This window comes from Andrena cerasifolii, chromosome 5, assembly GCF_050908995.1.
Source record: "Andrena cerasifolii isolate SP2316 chromosome 5, iyAndCera1_principal, whole genome shotgun sequence".
In the NCBI taxonomy this organism is placed as follows: Eukaryota; Metazoa; Arthropoda; class Insecta; order Hymenoptera; family Andrenidae; genus Andrena; species Andrena cerasifolii.
Genome location: NC_135122.1, coordinates 8,734,128 through 8,757,485, shown reverse-complemented (window position 1 = coordinate 8,757,485; position 23,358 = coordinate 8,734,128). Strand labels below are relative to the sequence as shown.

The window sequence follows — 23,358 nt, the reverse complement described above, 5'->3', positions numbered from 1 at the left end:
AGTTCGCCGGCGGAAGGAAAAGGGCGTTTAACGAGAGAACACGGAACGTGAACAATGACGATAGCTTGTCAGCCACGGAGCGCGCCCGGCGCGGCCTCGCCTCTCTAGAGATAGGAGAGCAAGGGAGAGCGAGGAAAATGGAGAACGACTTTTCGAGCGCGGACCCTAGCTACGGAAAAATTTGTCGTGGTTTCTCCTGCGCTGGCGTAAAAAGCTATGATAATAGAAGCGTAAAGAGGGTCCGGGGTTATTTCATAATTACAGACTGTACTTAGACGAGCGTGCATTACCTCGCTCCCCTTTTTCCCTCTCGCCTGTAGGTGCATATATTCGTATTACGGAATTAAGGGCGGAGGCTTGTTCGTAGCCACGCGAAATCCAGGGGAGCGCACTACTTTCCTCCATTCTTTTGTGGTGCCTACGTTCTTTTTCGGCGACACCGTTACGCCCATTAACGGGTTATGGGATTTTTCCTTAATTAAACATACAACGGGGTCTTGCAACCTTACCAGGGGTTCCTTTACCCCCCTCGTTGCTCTCCGAACAAGCCCCCTTGCCGGCCCGCCTTTAATCCGTCGCGATCTTGCCGGCTGACAGGGAAACTTTCCTTTCAGGGAGCCACTAATTAGCCAGTAACAATTCACGGACACCATCGAAATATCGAAGGGTTACTTCTTAAGGAGTTGGTGCTGTAAGCTGAAACAATTCTTGGAATTTTAAGGAACAGCGCTGGGAGGAAGAAGCCTCACCGGGAACTCTGTTACCTTGGCTTGGCGTGACAATAACTCTCAGAGATTATTTATTAATACATCCACGCCAAGCAATTGCATTTCATATTTATCACCGGAAAAAACTAACAATCAAAGGTTTGTATCTTGCGTGCAATACCTATGCTGTTTTCATTCTTTTAAAAAATCTCTGAATAGTTGAGGAATTTAAAAACGATCGACAGTGAACGTAGCTTTGCCCCAAAAGGCGCGCACATGATAATTTTAGTCATATTAGCGTGAATTTTAGCTGATCAGTTCGCTTACTACAGTGGGATTCAACTATTGACGTTTGGAGAGGAAAGTTGATAACCGGCAGTGCTGCATACTCCTTTTATAGACACACTTTGTGATTCACGTTCCACAGAAACTTTTAATGGCTACACGTCGTAACAGGGATATTGCCGTAGCTTTACTATCTCCGTCCGTATCGTGGTCTTCTAATCATCACTTGTCTATCTATGACGTGGCCGGCTGAAGTGGCGGCAAATAAACCAAGCTGCCATTGCTTCCGTTCTAGGGCGATATCAGGGAGCGGCGCAGGCCGTTCTTAGCTCCGCCACCTTCACTTTAGAATTACCAAGTAATTACTCATTACTGGGTCAGTCCACACGGGCGTGATGTATAGAGACAAGCGGCGCATTCGTAGCTATGGATCACGTCAAACGTCACCGCGTGTCACGAACGGGTTGCTCTGACGGTGTAGTCGATCTCTCAAGTTGCACCATTTGATGTATGCGTGCCCCCCTCGCTCTCTCTCTCTCTCTCGCTCTCTCTCGTTCTCTCTCTCTCTGTCTCCGTTCACCCTCTTGGCCCCTTTCCACGCATAATCCCTCACCGTACTCGATGACGTTTGCACCGAGGTTTCTCTCGCCACCGTTGACGCAGGTCATGGTGTATAAGCGTTCCTATAGGCCACGGTATTGTGTGCACAGGGTCGTGAGTAACTGAGCACACAATGACGCCGATGCGTACACACGTTCACTCGTATACCAACATCTTGACTACTTGTACACACTGTGTGTACTTCGTGCGACCCGCGTAAAACACCTCCGGATACTCCGCTGCCTCGGTTCTTCGCCCCTCTTTCTCGTTACCCCGCCACTTTTCCCATCTTCACCTTTATAACTCTTTCCGTTTATGGCCCTTTATCGTTTACCAAGGAATTGATGCGCGATGCACAGCGGCGAGTAAGACGCTTCTGAATATCTTGCTGTGCGTTCTGCTTCCAGAGGGGCTTGTGCTACTTCCACCCGGGCGCGCTGACTTTTCTCCAAAGCATTGAGTCGCTGAAGGGACTTCTGTGCACTTCTGTATATGGTGTTTGCTAATAGTTTGGCACTTATGGAGACCCTGCGGTCAAACCCCTTAAAAAATAGGTGTTTTTTATGATTTTTTTATAAGAAGAGGTTATAACATATCCTAAAAAATATTTTTGGCATTTATTAATACCTACACTCGTTAGGGTGCAAAAAAAAATTATTCCGTAGCAAAATATAGAAAACAAGTGAATTTTAATTATTTGCCTTCATCAGCGCTTCATCCTCGTTTACAATCCACAGCCTCAGCCTTCTCAATTCTTTCACATAGGAAGGCAACTTTCCTCGCCCTGACGTTCCGTTTGCATCTACGAAACACGACGATCAGAGGTAGACCAACACTCGTATTAAATCGAATACCAACACTCATTAAACTCGCACCTTTCCCTCGTCGTGGCCGCTCGCTCGATCGATCGACCACGAGAGAGGTTAAAGAGGTTCAAGTACGCTTCGAAAATCGATGCCACCCTAGGATGCTAGAGGCTAAACTGCTATGAGCGTTTCGCCTATCGATAGTGAAGGGGAGGATTTTACGTAGAAATTGAAATCAAGCAGCGCCATGAAAGGCAAAACTGGCTTATCAATGGAAACATTAATCGGAGCCAACGTAATTACGCCCTTTGAAAAGGTGCTGATTGATTAATCAAATGCTGCTCCAATATATTACAGTTCCCCATCAGCAGACACGAATGTGAGCAATTTTTTGTAATAAACAAACGGCTTTTATATTATATACGTTGCTGTTGCGTGTTTCAAAAAATTATGTTATACGTTGCTGCGATAGCGAGTCCAATTACGAATCAAATGCCTCAAGATTTCTTTGAATCGGTTCATTAGTTCTTCTGAAATCGTTGTTACCGTTTCGAAATATCTTGTTTCGAGAAAAACATGTTCAAAGGGTTCTCGGCTCATATCTGCGTTCGGAATTTGAATTAGTTAGGTGTCTGTAAAATCTATACCATTACGATTTTTGTTGTCAAACTTTCACAGGGTATTCTCGGGATGTTATACTACAAAAATATATATATATATATAAAATCGAGTTTCTAAAAAATTTTAATAGGAGGAACCCCTTAATTCCTGCGAGACAAAAATGGGGAAATGAGTATACAGTTCTTTATTACATTCTCTTCTTTCAAGTAAATAATGTCAAATACATTACGCCCAATAATGTAAACATACTGATGTTTAAAGAATCACTGTTGGAATTACAATATCTGGGCTGAATAAAAACGTATAATACTACTTATTTATCGCAGAAAGTCGTTTGTTGTTTCGTGCAATCGTTCGATGTGTATTGAGGTAGTTGGTCTAAATATTGCTTTGATCATTTCACGGCGTTGAGCGCACTATAACTCGACCGCTAATTTAATTATTCGCTCTGTAGTAGCAGGCATTAATTAACTGACAAATTTATCTCTAATCGCAATACGGTGTACAGAGTGTGTATCGCTGTTTACAAATTCGCAACGCAGAGTGCGAACCGCGTACACATGAACGAACCTCTAATGCAATTCTCTAAACGGTATCCCACAGGGCTCGAAATAGATACGCAGCTACTCGAGAAAATTGCCGCAAATGGAAAACTCGAATTGTCTCCTTGACCGTGCCATCGCGAAAACGTCTTCCCTGAACACTTCAAAATAGGGCAAACTCTCATCTGACAATTGAACTATCATTATAAAGACACAAAGTTAGCAAATAACCCTCGCGTGGAAAATACTTCCTTCGCGTGAAAAGACAGAGGGCAAATTTGTTATCACACAAGAAACGTGTTCTAATATTTTAATTTCAGTTTATTTGAACACTGATCCACGGAACTCGTTCTTTTTAACAATTAAATCACGCAATTCGCAGCAGCCAAATCCGTGGCACGGTTTAATTTCGATCACGTGCTGATACGGAGAGATATAACGAGCCTGCGGGCGCGAGAAAAACATCTGCGCATCGGCCAGCAGAGATTTTCTCGCATGACGGATGAAAAACTTGAGTGACATCGTAGCAATGTGACAATTATCTTTGACATAAATTTCATTCCTGCGCCGCCCGTTATGCATTTATCGCGCGGTAGGTGTCCCCGAATGCGAATCGGCAGAGAAATCGGGCGAATCGAGGATGCTCGACCGGCCACGCTCGAATATTGTTAAAAGAACGAACTAGCGTTTCTGCGTATCTGTTCGCGTAGCTAACGACGTCGATACGCTACGGGCCCATCAAAAATGCTTAGCCCACTGCGCTGTTACCCAGAGGTGACTGATAGACGATAAGCCTCTTACGAGCGAGGGTCTCAGATATTTTACGCTCTGGAAAAAAAAGCACGTGACACGTCGCACTGTGCATTCGTTCATAGACACTCGATCCATCACCCTGGAGATTCGTCATGAAGTCCTGTTCGATTTAGTTCATTTATTCCTCTCTGTCGTGCGAATGTCGCAAATTTAACGTATTAACACGTTCCTGCCACGGTGGAAATTCAGATTTTTGGGAGGAGTACAGAAAGTGACGAGGAAACTTAATTGCGATATTCAAATATAGAGAAATAGGGGTTGTGTAATATTCTCCATAATTTCAGCTCTTCTATATTCTACTTGTGGGAAACATCTTTTTCCATTGCATAAAAATTTCACCACCGATAAGTACCGAATTGACCACGTAGAAGGCGCTATAATTACTGTGTATACAATATTTAGTTTTACATTCCGAATGATCAGAAACATTTATTTATTTCCTGAAACTTGGCAGGTCTTCGAAGTTACTTACCTCGACGGCACCATTTAAATAGCTTTCTTCCCAGTTTACGATTTTTTCCCCATAAAAAATCACTTCCCCCTCTAATGTACCATCCCTTGCACGACATCTAGAGCTCCGAGCGAATTATATTTCAACGCTTACGCCACCGAAGAAATTACAAAGCGTCAAGTGGTCCTTTCAGAACAGTAGCTGCTTCAGATCCCAACATCGAAGTTTAAAGCCCAATTTTCATTGCACGCGAAATAGATTGAACCGATCAGATCCCAAGCACCCAAACTTGCGGTTAGTCCACGAGCCAGTGCACAGGGAAATGGAAAAATCACGTGACTGAAACAGGGGACGCCTGAATAACGTGAACTACTGAGATTTAATTGCCTGGAAACTCTTACCTCAGCTATTGTTAGATGCAGGTAGAGAGTACAGGGGGTTGACGCCACGCAATCCTTGCAGTTTCATAGGGGTTTACTTGAGCCTACCAGGCAATTAACATACGCCATTCCACGTAGGCAGAGCGAGGGCTTGTAAGAGTGAGAAACGGCGATAGGGTGAGCTACATACATGGAAGGAGAGATCACAGTGGGGGGCGGGACAGTGTTCTAACGCGTGGGGAAGCGGAGAAAGGAAGGAAGGAAAGGAAAGGGTGCGCAGGCTGTTTGTTCATTTGTCGTGGTATAATCCCTTCGTACACACAGCATAAAGATGTTACACATGCGTCTGTCGCTGATGTTGCCGGCATTTACCAACGTCTCCCTCTTGCCAGCAGCTCCCTTTGTCACGATTGTTACGCGAGACGTGTAAATAAGGAACGGATATTAATTCGAAAAATCCACAGCTTACGAGCCTTGCCAAGTCGCATCGTCCCGTCACCCTGGCTGCATGTAGGTTAACGAGAGTCTAGCCGGGAATTATCTGTAACAAGATCATTATTATCGTTTAAATGCCGTTGTCTTTTTTGTGCTCGTTCATTATAGGATTATCCCTGTGTACACGTCATAATGAATGCAAAGAAACACCTCGCGCGCCCATTCTTTTCAACGCGGCGCGATATCTCTTGCTTTATCGCGCGGTATATTCTGAGTGAATTGCGAGTAAACGTGGTTGACGCGCTACGGCCTCGCAGCAGATGCGCCCGTGTCGTTAAGACACTCAGAGCAATATTGAAATCGCTCGTAAAGATCGATTATAGTGGAACGTAGGGCTTGTGGAAAGTCAGTGTTCATTTGCAATGTGTCAGTTCTGTAGAAAGGGGAAATTATGGGTAAAGTAAAATTACAGAATGTAATCATTAACAGGATTTATTGAACATGTCTATTTGCGAATACTAAGTATTTACTGATTGCAAGCTTGGGATGAAATGTTAATAAATAACTGATATTTGTGCATCGGTGTGTTCCAATCATTCCGCAAATGAAAATATAATCTACTATATAGGAATGTATTCAATTGATATAGAATGTGAAGGTATTACGCGAAATTAGCAAAAGAATCTTCGTTATACGCACCTCTGTATTAGCATGTATAGAAATTTATTAATCGCCGTAACAATATTCCCGAGTAGAGCTGTAGTTATTCAAATATTCGAATTATTCGAGTAATTTCGAATAGGAATTATTTCTTCGAATATTCGAATGTTTGAATAATATATTTAGAGAAATAATGTTATAGTAACAGGGGAAGAAATAAAAATATTATAGTTCCTTAAATAGGGTGCTATCGGGGTTGTCCACTCATTATTATTGGAATAATCTATACTTATATAGACCAATATGAAAAGTATTACACGATAAAGTCTGAGAAAATATTCCTGTTCGGTACAATTCGATCACTCTGAATGTTTGAATAGTCCTGATTATTCGAGTATTCAAATATTCGAATCTCAGATTCAAATTCTCTGATATTCGAATATTCTTACTTACATTATTCGAATATTCGTAACAGCCCTACTCTGGAGTCCCATGGCCACCGGCGGTAATTGACTCGGCAGTTAAAAGTCTAGTAGCAAAATAATAACACCGCCGTGAGTTACGTGCACATTTATCGCAAGGATTGATAGTTTAAATAAGTCATAACGCGACAGGAGGTGGAATTAAATATTCCAAACACAAAGGAGGTGGAGCAGGTCCTAAAGGCTTTGTTTCAACTTTGCGCTACGCGTACGACAACGTTGTACGTCATATTACGTGGGATTGGCGAGGGGGTGAAAGGATTGCAGGAGCGAGCGAGTCAGGGGTTGCGTTTCATATTCATTACATCGGTAGCTATTTGTCACAGACTGGTATCACGCTGAAATACTGGCCGAGATAGCCGGGCTCCCCTGTTGCATTGTTAAAATGTCCAGAGAAAAAAAGCTCTTCTTAAGTGAGAACGGTGGGGCGGAGGGAAAGACGAACAGAAAAAAAACAACACCCCCGATCCCACGCTCATCGGTCATGCGTCTATTATTGCCGTTCGCTTTTAACAGAAGCTGTCAGCCGTGCGAAATGAATTTCCGCGCCGCTATCAGCCGGTAAGAATAAGTGTTATTCCATCGTCGGAATTCCAGCACGCGGCAGCTCGTTACAGAGCGTTGCAGCAGATTTGTACGCGGATGATCGATAATCCCGTGCTTTCGGTGTTCGAGACGAGAACGCGGTAAACAGTGGAACGATTTCATCTGCGGTTACGGATCTCGTCGAGTGTATAACGACGGGGCGTTGCAATTAATCATCGAAACAAGTGGCGCTCGATCGTGCTAATTGACGCTCACTTTTATATATCGTCGCGCACAACATTACAGTCGGAACGGTATATTTAATGCCCTCAATTAGCAGTCACGATCGCCGATGGAACGGAAAGATTCTGTGTATCGAATATGGCATCGTGATTTTAACGAATTCCTAATGAAACTGGCCGTTTTCTGGCCCCGCGAGGCGCCTCGATTAGTTTGAAATTCGTTTCGCTATCCCTTCCCTGGCTGGGGTATAAGAATAACTGATGTTGACACTTTGCCGAGATTAACAAGCCCGATTTATATTCATACATTCATCAATTACATACATATCTAGACCTCACGTGAGTCTAGATATTCCAAAAAGATATTTACATGCACGGAAGAAGGAAAGTATAGGCTTTGAAGCGGTGCATATGCGAACGCGAAACATTCTCTTCAAGATCTGATTGCCATTCTCTTGCTTAGTACATATTTACTTAGCGATCATTTGCATATTCTCGTTCTCGTGTCTCGCTTATTTACCTAAGCAGATAATTCGGGATTGAATGAATAAATAGCACGCGCTATGCTGACTGCTAAAAGTAGCAGATTAGCGACACTATCTACTTTGCCTCGAAATTCGGAATCAGTGTTAAAACAAAACTGCAATGAATTTCACTGGGCTTTAAAAAAAATATACCTTTCGAAAAATAATTCACATTCACCGTTCAAGTGAGAGAAGTAATTGAGACCTTTTTAGGCATTACAGCTGGACTCGTGTTTGGATAGAATTTCTTTTCTTTTCAAGAAACAGATTTTTTGCACCAGTGGTGAATCAAGATTTTCATTTAAATCCTGACCATTCGTTAAGAAAAATTAGTTGTATCCTTCGAATTGCCTAAAATATGATGGACGCAATTTATTTTTTGTTGGAGGATTCCCTGCACAAACGGCGCATGTAATCACACATAAGTATCGCGAGATTATCGTAAAAGTAGAATAAATACGCTAAAAATCGAACGTAATCGCGCGACTTGCCTGTCATCAAAAGCCGCGTGTCGCGCGGAGGCAAAGCGAAAGATAAATTCTCGGAACTTTTCACGATGTTGGCACGCTACGCGTTAGTTAATAAAACGCGATACAAGCAGACGGCTGTTAACGCGGGATACCAGGGAAAGCACACAGAGTATACAGGGTGCTGCTAAAAGGTTTTGCCAACCTTTGCAACGTATTCTATTAAGTGTACTCTTACAAAAGTGTTATGCTATATGCGATGAGTTCAAGTTTATTAGACAAGACTATTCTGTAAAAAAAATGAGGGGTGTTTCTAGTAGAAAATATCAATGTAAGCGAATACTTCGTTTCAAATTGCAATCCTTTTTTCCACACCAGATTAGGGAGGAGACAGGTTTCACATTGATTATCGATTACAAGTTTTGTTTTGAGAAAGTAGCAAGTAGCAAGCGATTAAAATTGCCTTCCAGACGTTCAAGAATCACTTCATGTCGAATTGATCATATATTCTCTCCTCAACTCGTGGAGAAAGCATGTTGGATATTTGAAGGGCAACAGGAAAGACAGGAAAAGTCACAAAACAGCTTTATCGAGAAAATTAAGTGTTTTGTTCCAGTGCAGAGTGGGCATTACCTGCTTTTAACCAGTGTACCAAAACATTAACGATATTTTACGGGTGCATGTGAACTTTATAACCCTTTGTAATTCGACAGTTCTGTAGTCCCAGTTCTCATCAACAAAATATGCTTCAAATCACAAAATCACGAAAAGTGGACATTCCTCGTTTTCCCTCTTACGCATCATTTATTGGTTTCAGAGATGGAAGTAACTCGTTTTCTGCAAAATGTCTATGAATTACGGGAAAGATGGAAACCATCAGTGTGAAAGTTTACGCAACAGAAACTTTGAGCTTTCGTATTATTCCCAGTCATTTACTCAGCGTATAATACACATCTACCATTTCAGAGTTCAGATAGCAATGCTTCATGACACATATTATGACTTATTTATCATCCAGCTATGTGTTACTGTCACCAACAAATCACACCTGCAATGATGCATCATTGTCCCTTTGTTACCGATCCGAAATCCGAAATACCACTATCGGTACCATTTCTCTGTACTCAGCGTGACCGTTCATACCTCGCGTACATATTTAACAATCTGCTGGAGCATTAAAATCCCTTCCCTATCGCGTCACTTTCAACATCAATAGTTCCTCCAGCAATATCCTCGCGACGTTCCTCCAGCAACGCGATTAACGTCACGCGTCGAAATAGAGTTTAAAACGAAACGCGCCAGGGACACCCTGTACGTGAAACGATGCAGGGGGCAATGGGAAGGAAAGCGCAGGTCACGCGGCTGAGGAAAAGGGTGGCAACGATGGGAGGGGTGGAAAAAAATAATTTGGGAAACCGCGGACACACGATACACTGGTATCTGCAGGGAACCACGCGCACTATGTCACGCGCTATGGTTTGGGGTGACGGGGCTGGAGGGCGAGAAGAGGTAACCGCGCGAAAGGGCGGTGGGGGTCGGGCACGGCTACTCTGGCGGGCGAGTGGGTGTTAAACGCAACATTTTTCAGCAGATAAGTCACGTATGTTTAATTATGTATATTACTGCCTGCGGGGCTGAAAACCAGAGCACGACTGCCGCCATCGCCACAGACACACGCACACATCCCTCTATCCCACAGCCCCAACCCCTGTCTGCGTGGCTCCCTCCGCTAGAAGCGTCGCCGAGTAAAAGGTTGGGTGGGGCTGGTGGGTGTCGAGGAGGGGAGACGCGAACCCGTTCGCCGCTGTATTTTATTTTAATTATTAATTCCTCGTCTGCATGGCCCATAGCAATTAGGCCGACCTGCAGGAATGCCAAATTTCATGGTGGCCGAGACCCCCTGGCCGCCCCGCCACCCCTCACCCTTGCGCTGTCCACTTGCCACGCTACGGAATTGCATTACCCGCTCCTCGTAATTTCCTGACTGCTCTTAACCCGTCCCAATCCATATAAGAAAGGAAGAACGGAAAATTGGACGCCACCACTCGGCGCCAGTTGAGGCGTAATTACGCCGTTGCTCATTAGCATCGAGGCATCGCGCATAAAAAGTCATTTAGCCGGGACCGCTCTCTATCAATGAGACAGTTTAAAAACACTTTTCGTAAATTATCGCGCGCACGTTCTTACGTAATTTTCACTCGGCTTCGCGCGCTCGAGGGGGCGAACCTCGCGTCCTTGCCTCGCGGCTAGCACGGATTTAAATGAATACTTGTATCGCGAGCGTAAACGTCGCTGTATTAAAGAACTTCAACGATTCTACGTTCTTCGGTGAGTAACGTTACATCTCTCCCTGTTAATTAAGCCTATTTTTTGTTGGTGCCACAGTGCGGTTTTGAGGGATGAAAACACCCATTTAAGAAAATGCAGAGTTTTCTTTTTCGCGGAGTATCTCGATAGTAAATAAGAGGTATTGGAAAGAAGTTTAATCAAAAGTTGCATCTATTTTTCATATCTACAAAACTCCGTAAATGTAATTATCGAATTAAGGATTGGTGGTGGGGGTAACTTAAAGTATGGATTTTTCGATAATTATTTTTACGCAGTTTTGTAGATATAAAAGAACGTGCAACTTTTGTTTAAACTCCTTTTCGATATCTCTCACCGTTCTCGAGATATTCTACGATAAAGAAAATTCTACATTTTCTTCAAGGGCTGATTGCACCCCCTTAAGGGGACACTCCCTGTTTATTAAATTATTCGAATAGTCCCAGCCCTAGACTACTTGCACACAAAGTTGCATAATCATCTGAATTTCCGGGTTGCCTAACTTCCCTTGCTAGTAGTGAATAATCGCCGGGGCTGAAAGAAAACGCAGGGTCCCCACGAGAAGCTTTAAAATTTATATTCCCTTTAATACCCGCGAATTCTAACTCGCCCGTACAACTAGCACTTAAAGCATCAACAAGTTGTCAATAATATGCGGAGATTTGCACAGCGGATACCGGTCGTGCAGCACGGAACATGATTTCCACGGTACGAGAATTGTCTGCGCCCTGAAACGAGTCCGTATCGACGAGACGGATTTAACCCGATTCGAAAAAACAATTCGCGCAAACACGGCGCGCGTGCTTCATTATTAAATAGCGCGGCCGTTCGCAAACTCACGATTATCAGATTTCCCCGGCTATTCGCTGGACGCGCGGCGAAGGGCGGGGGATGGAAGTCGGTATTATTAGGAACTTTCTTCGCGCGGGCTTCTGAAGGGCGCAACTTTTCCGAGGGAAATTTTGGAGAATAGTAATTAGCTTCGGTTCTTGATATTCCTTCGCGCCGGGCCTTCGTAACCGAGGCGCTCGGGGAGCGTGATCCGAGGACGCGACGGGGAATAAAATGATAACTTAACAGCGAGCTGCGTTGCTGTCGTCGACGACGCTTTGATCGTGTCGCCTCTTGTCGCTCTGCTTTTAATAATTAATATCATTACACACGCTCCAACGGTCAGAAGCAAAGCGCGCCACCGTGTATGTTATCTTGGATAGGTGGCTGTTTCTGACTATTTAGCCGGGTCGCATGGTAGATGGCTAGATAATACCGACCACGCACATACATATATGCTAAATCTACGCATACAATGGCAATCGAGGGTGAACGGAGCAAAAACTTTCCCCTTTCGAGACACCCGAGCTGCTTTCTGTTTCTTTCAAGGATCGACTGAAAATTACGCGTTTGGCAGTGATTCGTAGATAGAACTGATACACACGAACACAGAAATGTTTACAGTTGTTTATATGACTATGTGTAAAATGGTTATTAATTTTTGGACATAAGGTGTATGTCCCAATTTCTGCTCATGTCCCCATTTCTGATCATTTCGTATTTTTCTTATTATTATATGCGTTACGTTTGTACTATGGTTACAACAAAATAATTCTAAATTATTTAAACATTTACGCGAGTGTTGCACGAGCTCACGAGTGGGCTCACTAAGCCGAGCACTCGTCAGGTGTAAACTAAGCATTTGGTTGAAATCGAGTCACCCTAAGATTTAGCAATCATGAGATTATAAATGTTTCTATTTTTGTTAAGGCTACGATTCCTCCGGCTAATTTAGGTGGAGACGTTATTCCGACAAACACAAGGCGTTCTGTAAAAAGATCAGGCTTCACAAAGAGGCTGATTTTACAGAGCCTTAACTGTCGAAATGGAGTGGATCTACGGGTAGCTTCCACGAAGTCCAGTATCGTGCGCCTGAAAATCTTAGCTCGACAATATTTTTCATTAAAACCAATTCCCCCCTGTTTCTCGGCGGTGCGCGCACGTACCAGCCGTTCGAATTAATCCTGATTCCCAGGAATCACGAAGGCTCTTTTTAGAACGCGGTGATACGCGGCTTGGTCGTATCAAAGGAATTCCAATGGAAACTCACTCGCCGCCGAACCATCGGCAATGTTCATTTATGCCCGCCCGGAAACTTATCCAGTGCGTAAAGAGCACTCGTAACGAACAATAGGTGCGCGCCAATGCGAAACGGGCGAAACGCACGCGTGTAATTGTAATTCAAACGCGTTATCGCCGATCGGCCGGAATGCCCGTGGATTAATTAAAAATTTAAATAAAACCCTCGATAAGGGAAATGATCAATCACGAGCGTGTTGCAGTCACCGCAGCCCACCCTCTCCGCACCCCCGCGCCCCTTGTGCCCGTGTTTCTGCTCCACGTAATGCGTGCCAGCGCGAACGGTGACCGTTGTTATCCTATTGCATATTCCCGCGTTCTATGACATAAATAAGGAAAAGCTCGAACGCGAAAGCCCAGCTTTATGGCGACAACCACCGCGCCGTCTCCGCTCGTTTGACGAGTTGGCAAGTACGGTTTCATTAAGAGCGAGCGGATAAACGCGGACATACTGCTGCTCCCTGTAATTATGCGGTATCTCTTAGTAATGGAGAAAGTTCGCCTAATTCGTGATTCCACGGCGGTTATACGAGGACACCCGAGACGTTCGTTTTGTTTGAATTCAAACGAGTTCAGGCCTTCCCTGATGGACTCTCCATATTCCATGGTGAGGCAGGCGACGCGGCGCTGGCTGGAATTTACGTTATTGCTTTTGATAGTTCGATGTATCAGAGCTGTGCTTCCTTTTGCCTCAGATTTCTTCTAATCGTTGCTACCCCGCTGGGTAGGGTAATTATTGCAGAGATGACGCGCTGGGAGAGACGCCGCGCTTTCGGTATTTCAGGGTTCTCGGGAATAAAATACAGCTGTGACAATTTTATTTTTTTTAGGCTGTTCGTTTGGATTAGACTAGAAAGTAAGAACGTGTTTCTCTTATTATTTTTGAAGATTGTGCTGTTTATCGAGGTAAGCATACCGCAATGAATATGGAAGGAAGAAGAAGACAATTAAATTTAGAACAGCAGAAATAATATCTGGAGCTATTTATTAAAGGTGCTTCGAAACGCGGCATCACGCCCGGAAGTGCGGTGTCTCTCCCAACAAAAGGATGTTTTTGGTCTCAAGTTTTTAAGGGTGATAAATATTAAAATTTTGATTTTCTTCAATGCAAGTAGTGGAGCAAGGTGTTCAACTAATACTATGTACCCTTGGGAAAAGTTTACATTGCACAATTTAGATGCGATGAGAATTTTGCGTAAGGTACGGCAACTCTCCCATAATTACCCTATAGAGAGGGCGAAGGTACTGTTTCAACGTTGCAAGGGAAGCGAAGATGCTTGACGGACCCTCGGCGTGCATGCCCGTGCTGCGTAACATGTACAAATCGAAGGCATTGACAGGAAGAGGAAGAGGGCGGAAGAAAGACAAGTTATTTCATTCACGGATTTCCCATAAAATCAGGGTAACCAGAGGTCGGTGTCGTGCATTTAATAATGCAGGGCACCGGATGTTCCTAGCTCGGCATCGAATTGCGGAGAGAGACAGGACGCAGAGAGACAGAGAGGGGCGGGCGGGGACGTAGAGGGATAGAGCCGGGCAAATGGATGAACAGAGAGAGAGAAAGATCGGCGAAGCGAGAGGGGCTCGTTGCCCGGGGTGGTAACGGGAGAGACCGGGTTAAATATTTCACAACGCATTTCCGCCGTTGCGCCCCGGGGGGTGGCTAGGGTGGAGCCAAAAGGCAGCGCAGGCGAAGGGGAAAAAACGTGTACTACAATTTCCTGCGACAAATTCACTGTTTGAATATGGATTTTCGAATGCGCAAAAGTTTCCCGTTGATTTCGAGCTCGCCAGGCTATTCCCGCGAATGATTTTCGTGGACGTCCGCCGCCTAGACGAGTGGCTTAACAAAGACAACGGTTAGTGGGGAAATAGACTAGGTGCGTCTACATCTGTTGAGTAAGCAGTTCAGCTTAACAGGATTATATTGAATAATAAATAGCAGGTTGCCTTACTTATCGACTTCCCCTGTGCAACATCTACTATTCGCAGTAACGCGTACTTTGAGAGCTATAGTAACCAACGTACATTATTAAATACGTCTTGACTCTGTCGAAGCATTCTCAGTAGGGGACCGGAATATTAAATAAATATTACTACTGCATGCAACCTTACGTAATGACAAAATTATATTATATAAATTATTTAGCTGCTGATAGATTACCGTAAACTGGGGGAACATTGGCATGTTTTTAGAACATTTTGCTATAAAATATAAAAATTAACATTTTTACATTTGCTCTAAGTATTCTGTCATAACATTGCATCCCGTAACCGTGTAACATTGGCACTATATATATAATTTGAGTGTTAATGTAAGTTCAGATGTGGTAATACTTAGTAATCATAAGCAATACTTAGCAATACATAGTAATCATAAAATTGGTTTTATTTGAGGGATAGGTATAAGAATATTAGGTAATTATGCGTAGAAGGGGGCCACACATCCAATTCTGTTGAATTTCGTACATGTTGTAGAAGGGAAGATCCTGAGAAATATGCACTTTGTCTGAAGCGTCGACGATCGTCGATCAAGGCTTATGACAAAAAGAAGGTGGCACTTGTTACGTTACATTTACTCCAATGTAATGTAAGCGGTTTCTGTTATTGACTTCACATCGGGTACTGATTCAATGTTTATATAGTTTATTAAAATGTGAAATTACAGAATCTGATTTTCAAAAAGTTATTCTGTTTTAAAGGGTGCCCCAATACTTTTGTCCAGCACGTATATACGGAAACTTTAATCCTTCATAACTCTGTAACCATGATCGTCCCACGCTTTGGACAATGTGCATATTACTCAGGATCCTCCCCTCTACAACACATCTGAAATCCAACAGAATTGCAGTTGCGGCCCCGTTTATGGATATTTACCGAATATTAATAGTATTTCATTAGGAGTAACGCCACGACGCGTTTCTAATAATGGTATAAAGGGAAGACGTAATCTTTGTACCCCATTTTCTCGCGTTGTATAATCCACTAGTAGTTTATATATAAATTTTTCTTTATCTAAGGTTTCGAACAGTACCAATATTTATCTACTTGATATGCCTACCCCCTAGTGGGAATGTTTCCTTATAAGGTCCACAGTGAATCCGCTGCACAGTAGACTTTTCGAGAAAATATATCAAGCTGTGTATACTGAAAGGCCTAGAACTCTCCACCCTCCTGGCCAGCGATCACCGCGCAACCATTAATGTAGTGCCCCTTAACCTTACTAACGGTTAGATGGATCGTGTCGGGGGTGCTTTGTTGCGCTATGGCTCGTAATAAACGCGATCCGTTAGCCGCCAGTTGCTCACGTGCACGAATAACTTTATAGATCTCGTCGCAAAGCTGTTACAGACTCACCGTTGGTACTTTATATACCCGGGCTGTACCGCCACGCTATCCGCCTGAATGGTACGGACCAACGAAAAGGATCAGCATGATCGCTCGATTCTTTGCTTTATCCCCTTCGAACACAGACATCCTTTACGATGTAGCCGGCTACCTTGCTGGACCAAGTCTACCCTATTTATCTCATGCACGGTGCAGCATAAATCTGTGAGATTCAGTGCCTCTGTACGTATTTCGATTATTTATTAACAGATTCAGGTCCCCAGTGCTTTCTTCCACCATAAATTCCTTTTATTCGATGAAAATTTCTGGTGATTGTTGCGAACTCTTATGTTAGTGTTGTGCTCGAGTGATGTGTACCTACTGGTGTTAGGTTCGAATGTCTGATTTAATAGGTCCCGACGATATCCAAGATTTTTCGATATAAATTCCAGATAAGCCCACGAAATTGGAAGAAACTCTATTCAGTTATTTATCTTGAGGTATGTTTGAAAGATAAGAAAGAGGATTACTCAGATCCTTAGAATATGTTTTCATTCACGTATCTCAAGTTGCACTTCAAAATGTGCCTTTGGTTTTTGAAAGATACTATTTTGAATTCCTTCGATATGCATTCGAATTACCTAAGAAAAGTAAACGTAGCAAAAAAAGAAATAAGTGCAGGTGAACAGCAATGGTTAATCGTTCAGCTGGAATTCCAAATAATAGATCACTGGGTAGATATTGAATGCAAGCATAAACAATCGCGGAAAGTGATATGAAATTGGATTTCAAACTAGACTTCTAATCGAAGCATCAGAATTTTACTCGAAATTCATTGAAAAATTGTGGAGAACGACACTGTGCGTTATTCTTCATTAATTGACGGCGAAACGTTAATTAAAAAAATTATTGCAGCCGATGAATAATTTTAATTTGAATTCCCTCTTTAGGAATTGAAAGCTACAGGTAGAACATGATACATGTGCAGGTGCAGGCGAAGACAGTAACATTTAATACCAAAACCGCTATGACGTTTTATAACATTCCTAATTTCCTTAAGTCCGGTCTGTGACTATAACAATTAACATAAAGTTTCTCCTTGCAGGCGCCTTAATGCGCCGGTACCTTGTTATTTCCGGGTCAGAGCGATGGAAATATATTCACAGTTATTACATTTCCAAGTTTTAGGGTGGCTTAAACTATTTAACCTGATACGAGAGGCTTTATGGTAAGTTTTATGGGTGCAGCGTTTTAATGATAAACGAGGGTACGTCTAATCTCGCGCATCAAATTTAATGCCCCCTTCTATTTTGAACAGAAGTGCCGCAGGTGATTAAAAATTCTAAACGTAAATTAAATATTTGACTCCTGTATCTCGCGACAGACGATGCCTCGAGGCGTGCAACTTTCACTTTGTACCTACGCAGGGTCGACCGAAGCGAATCGGATCACTTTGTGTTTGATGGTAAAATAATAGTAGTTAAACATTAAAAAACTAGTTTGCTATTATATATTTGTAACTACTACCCCTTGAACATTAATAACAAAAAAAAAACAAATTCAAAAATCTCTTTTTCGCCTGGAAAATTGATGAATACGTCCTTGTCATACCTTCTGAAAAAACATGTTTCTTTAAATCTAATTCATACTTTACACGTATTTATGATTCTGCACTTCTGCAGATTGGACGCTTGCATTTGGTAGCATCACGCGGATTACAATGTAACGTGCTGCTGTGAATTGTGATACGACAACGCATATGTTATACGATCTGTATAATTCGATTTATGCTCACCGATTTCGCGAATAACTTGTAGAATAGGAATCCGTGAAACGCGTATATTATGCATCGTTGTTCCATTAAATTACATTGCGTTGTAGCTTGTGTTTCATTTTTATTGTGATTCACGCGGACTCTTTTATCACTTTGGTTATCAACGTTTCCTTCGGCGAACAATGAATCCCGTATTTTAATATCGGTTAATTAATTTTAACCCGACCGAACCAGGTGCGCATCTCCTCGAGGCAAGATTTTCGATGCCATTAAACATACGCTCGGGATTGAATTTTTCTTTTCGTTGGCGAAAAAATAATCCTCAGCCGCCAATCGGCAGGTAATTGATATTATTTCGAGCAAGAAATAATTAGCCTGCCTTCAATAACACGACATATACAATTTTGCTAACAGTTCAAGAACATTTTTCGTGGATGACCTTAGCAAGCTCTGCATAAATAAAATCCTCTTAAACGAGGTAATAAATAGAATTCCCAGCTGCCGAAAATGGCTCAACTTGAGCAATCCACATTAAAAATACATTGCCAACTCTTCAATTCGAGTATGATCTCTAAACATTCAACTGTACATAGGAAATCGCAAAATCCAAACAGTAGAAACCGAAAATCAATTCTGACTTTAGGCTGATTTCTCGACTCGTGTTAATTAGACATTTTGTATTTAATTCAGTGATTATCTACTATCTCCCTTATAAATATCAAACCCTTTACTTAACACCATACATACGAAATCGTGAAAGACTTGAACATAAAATAACTCATAACAATAATAATAGAAATAATTAATATTTGCTCCACTCGTGGCGGGTTACCATAGTGCATTTCACATTCCATAGAGCCAGGTCGGCAGCGTTATTCAAATGGCTGTGCGTATAAAATATTGCGCGAACGCGACCAAAACGAACGGGGTGGGGAGAAAAAACGAGAATCAATTTTTGTTCGAGGCCGTCGGTGGATCCTGCGCTGGGGGCGCATTATTTCGGTCCGATCGAAATACTATATAACTGGGTGGCTTCTTTTCTTCTGACTGCGGCACAGCAAGAGTCCAACCGCGTGGCCGATCGATAAACCCCTAGGAACGAAGTGGTTGGTCATATGAAAAATCTGGAAATCCACTTTGTTATTTATGCGTCCGCTTGCTCGCCAAGATGCAGGGATACTTGTGCATGTGGGACAAGATTATCATTTTTCGTCGGTGAATCCCGGCGAGGCTGCTATTACTTTTCGAGTTCTTCTCGCATGTACCGCCCTCCTTCGACCCGATTCTACGCCGAGGAACGGGGGAAGGGCTGTAACCTTTTTTTTTTCAGAAGCTAAGTGCACGACCGTGCCGACTGTGATTTACATTGAAATAACTATCAGTTGCCAACGAAACCGTGCCGGGCGTTTTCTTGTTGTTTCGTGGCACAAGTCACTTCTCATGTCATCACTGAGTGATGACAATGAATTAAACATAGCTATAGGTCTAGACGTAAAATATCATATCTGGATTCTAGATAGACCGCGGCACCATTTGAATTTGATATTTCAAAGATGACGGTTGCGTTAATGGATCGTTTGATTTCGTAGGATGGTAGCTAGGGACACGGGGGGTTAAAACGCGAACATAAAATTTTTCTAAATTGAGTGTAAAAAGAATTTCACATCGTTCGGTGAATATTTGATCCAAACCCGATAACAAATGAGCGATTTATTGCAAATAAATAAAAATAGAAATATTAATATAATAATATAATGTTTTTTTATTATAGAATATTTTTTCGCCAAAAATAGAAATACAAACTTTTCAATTCAATAACTACTACTTATTGCGTGAAAATATATATTTTTCAATTAGTGTTCTGTTTTCAATGACAAGTCAGAGCAATAGTTTTATAAACAGTTCTTTCTAATTTACTCGAAGTTGGTATAGATGCAGCTGCACCCCTCTCGCGGCAAGGTTCTCAATTGCTATTTTATTTCTTTTCGCCAAAATATTGATACAAACAGAAATTCAGTTTTTCTATTCTAGAAGAATATTGAACTCATCTCTTAGCATACATTAATTCTTCCGCGACTAAGTATTATTTAAAAACTGTTTTAACATGGCCAGAAATATTTAACATTTTTCGAATTATTGTAATAATCACGTTAAATTTTTCAAATATTTAATACCTCATCTAAAAGTGAAATTACTCGTGCCAGTGCACGTTCAGTACTGTCTACATATATTTATTTGCAATATTGTAGAAACCGTTGTCTGTAATATGAAAGAAAGATACAGAAAGTGGTGGTTGGATGGACATTCGAAACGCAGAGTAAAGCGCAGCATTTCCGCGACGAGTTGGAAATCAGACGTGGCGATAAGATTTTTAATGGAAATAACTACGTGCAGCAGGTACGAATCGCGTGATACACGGCTCGTACGTTACTTTATGATACGAAGTGCCTCAGGGGTGTACGGTAGTTCGGGATCAGCGGGGTCGTCGTGCTATTTCCATTAGTTCTGAGCGTCTGGTATTAGCTTTAACCATTAATGAGGCGGACTAACCCACACGCGACTACGCGGCCGCGTGGATATGTTTTGTCGCGCGGGTCAGCCTTATGTGACAAGCCAGAACGCACAGTTTATCTCGGGCCTTTGCTTGCCCTCTATATTTACCCCAAAGCTGCCCCGTATCCTTCCGTCCACGGTTGTTGAATTAACAAGTAATAAGCTGTACGTACGAGCGCGGCTGTGTTTGTGCGACCTCAGCGGGATCGTGCATGCCGAATAGCGCTGGCAGGAAATGATTCGCCGTACTAATGCGATCGTTTCCGAGCGCCTCGGTTAGTACACGTCGCTGCGTACCCAACGGCGCTTACTTAACGAGGGAGAAGCATCAAATTTTTACAACCGTATAAATTGAATCTCGGAATATGTAATGCTCAAAAGATGAATTACATATGTACTTGCGTACTTAAAAGGACATTCGCTTTGATTCTAAATATTAAATTCGAATTTTTAAGAAGAATGGAATTAAGATTTAAGAAGGTAACATGTAATTGACCGTATTATGCGTTTGCTTTTCTTTTGAAATTTTCCATGGTTCATGCTACATTCTAGACGCTCCACGAATTCAGTGTCAATATTGGAGTCCGTTTGAGAGAATATTAATCGTTTCACTGGACCTGGGTGCAAGTAATTCCTTTGTCTGCGAAATAATTCACAGAGGTATGCTGGAATAGCGTGGAAGAGCATAAAATTTTTGTGCAAGTTCAAAGTAATGAGATATTTATTGCCAAATTCTATTTAGAACGCGGCTACTTGCTTTAGACGCATTCCACTGAGCCATAGTTTGCAATTCAGAAAGATAAAAGAGACCACATTTGCTCGCGTGACTCTTTGAGGAACGAAATAAAATGGAAAGTCACGAGTGGCACAAAGCCTTTTTTGATATTCTGATATTCATCAGAAACTTGAATATAATCGTGGAATATGAGAACTTAAAACCAATGAAAGGGCACAATTACCAGAAAGAAGAAAGAAAATATATAGAAGCACTGGAATAAGGGCGCAGGGTGAGAAAAAGGGAAATGAAGACGAAAAGAACAGAAAAACTTGTAGAAGCAGAGAACAATGCAGTAGGCAAAGTAAATACTACGTGTAATATAACGAATGAGCGAATGCTTCCTATCGGCGTCGGTGCTCTTCTAATTCCCCGCGGTACTGTTTCATTTATTTTATACTCATTGTTCCGAGGAAATTGTATTACGAAATTCTTGAGTGCAGCGCTTAACACTTCCAAGTAAATTGCGACGCAAAATTCCCGAAAATATCGCGGCACCTGCGGTTCCCTCGAATGGCTTCAACCGACGGAAACAATTAGAATACAAACAACAAATTTTAATCCTAATTAGACGTCCAAATAAATCGAAAACGAATATATATTTTCAATATCAGACAACCGAATTCCGGTTTGCCATTTTTTACTGCTAAGGAAACAAGCAAGTCTCCCAAAACATTGAAACCACTTTGCATAAGAATTTCAAAATGTATGGAAGAAATGAATAGGAATTAAACACTAAATAATAATCAAACATTCTGTGCTGATAATTTGTTATTTTGTTGTATGATGTGAAATATACAAAATATCTGAAAATATGTATACACAGAATACGAAAATATCGAAATACATACGATCGTTGAAACACAAGCTTTTGGAAGTCTTCACTCGAGCTCCATCAAGAAATGAAAATTCCGACACGTATATTATCAAAAATAAATCCCAGTCGGTGCGGGAAAAATTAAATAATTATCTGCCGAATTTAATGCGTCTATCGCATTTACCCTCCATTTTCTGCCACTGCATATATATCTTCCATTTTACCGGCATCTACCTTCTAGGTTGCATCTGCCCCTTTGCCACGCGCGCAAATACACCCCTGTTTATATTTGAGCAAATAATTACCCGCACACACGCACGGTTCAAAGCCAAACAGTTCACATTGAAAATACCGAATTGAAGGGCAGTCGATTCACGAAGCAAGGACGTCGGTTAAAATATCTGCCGCGGCCAGTCATTACGCCCGTCAACGGGAAAGAATCGTTCGCCTGCACTCTGCAAGAAATTCGATCCGTTGCCGGCGGCTGAAACCCGACAATCGGCTGATGGATACGCCAGCAGGAATCTCCCGGTCGAATTCGATTTTATTCGAAAATAATACCGAGCCGGCACGGCGCAAACAATAAACCCGCCGGTGCTTGGAGCGCGATGGCCCCCCGAAAATGCGGCCCACATCGAAGAGTGCAGATGGACGAACGTCCGTGCACGGGAACGCGCGCCCATCCACGTGCATATTTCCCCAAATGCGTATCTCTTATTCAAATTGCATGGAAAATTCGGTACGTCCGGCAGGCAGAATTTATGGACGGGCCGCACTTTGCGGCGTGTCACGGCCGCTGGCCTGCACCATTGGTAGCTGTAATTGGGATTTATGCGTGCGCGCAGTCCTTTATGGTGGGCCATGGTGCCGCCTGGTGTATATACCTGTATTTGTTTCCGCGCGCGTAAATAAAGTGGATGCCGCTGGAGGAACCGAGACCGTGCAAAAAGGGGGGTAGGTGGAGGGGTGAATGATGCAGAGGGAAGCAGAACGAGTGAAGAGCGAGAGAGGAACGAGAGAGACAGGGATCGCACACAACGGGTCACTTGCTGTTGCTCCAGCTCAAGCTTTCCCACGATCTGCATCCATTTTAAACCCGTGTACGCACCGTGCTGCC

General features: G+C 42.6%; 1 protein-coding gene and 1 long non-coding RNA gene across 3 annotated transcripts in view; one reads left to right on the top strand and one right to left on the bottom strand.

Annotated features, from left to right (window-relative positions):
* The window catches only part of LOC143369220 (cytotoxic granule associated RNA binding protein TIA1), a 591,539-nt gene that overhangs the window by 282,283 nt on the left and 285,898 nt on the right, over nt 1-23,358 (top strand). The gene's annotated exons all lie outside the window — the stretch shown is intronic.
* Nucleotides 3,316-5,710, bottom strand: LOC143369096 (uncharacterized). Its single transcript, XR_013085340.1, has 3 exons — nt 5,227-5,710; nt 4,847-5,164; nt 3,316-4,757 (listed from the first exon to the last, which is right to left on the bottom strand). It is a non-coding gene; the product is annotated as an uncharacterized LOC143369096 (long non-coding RNA).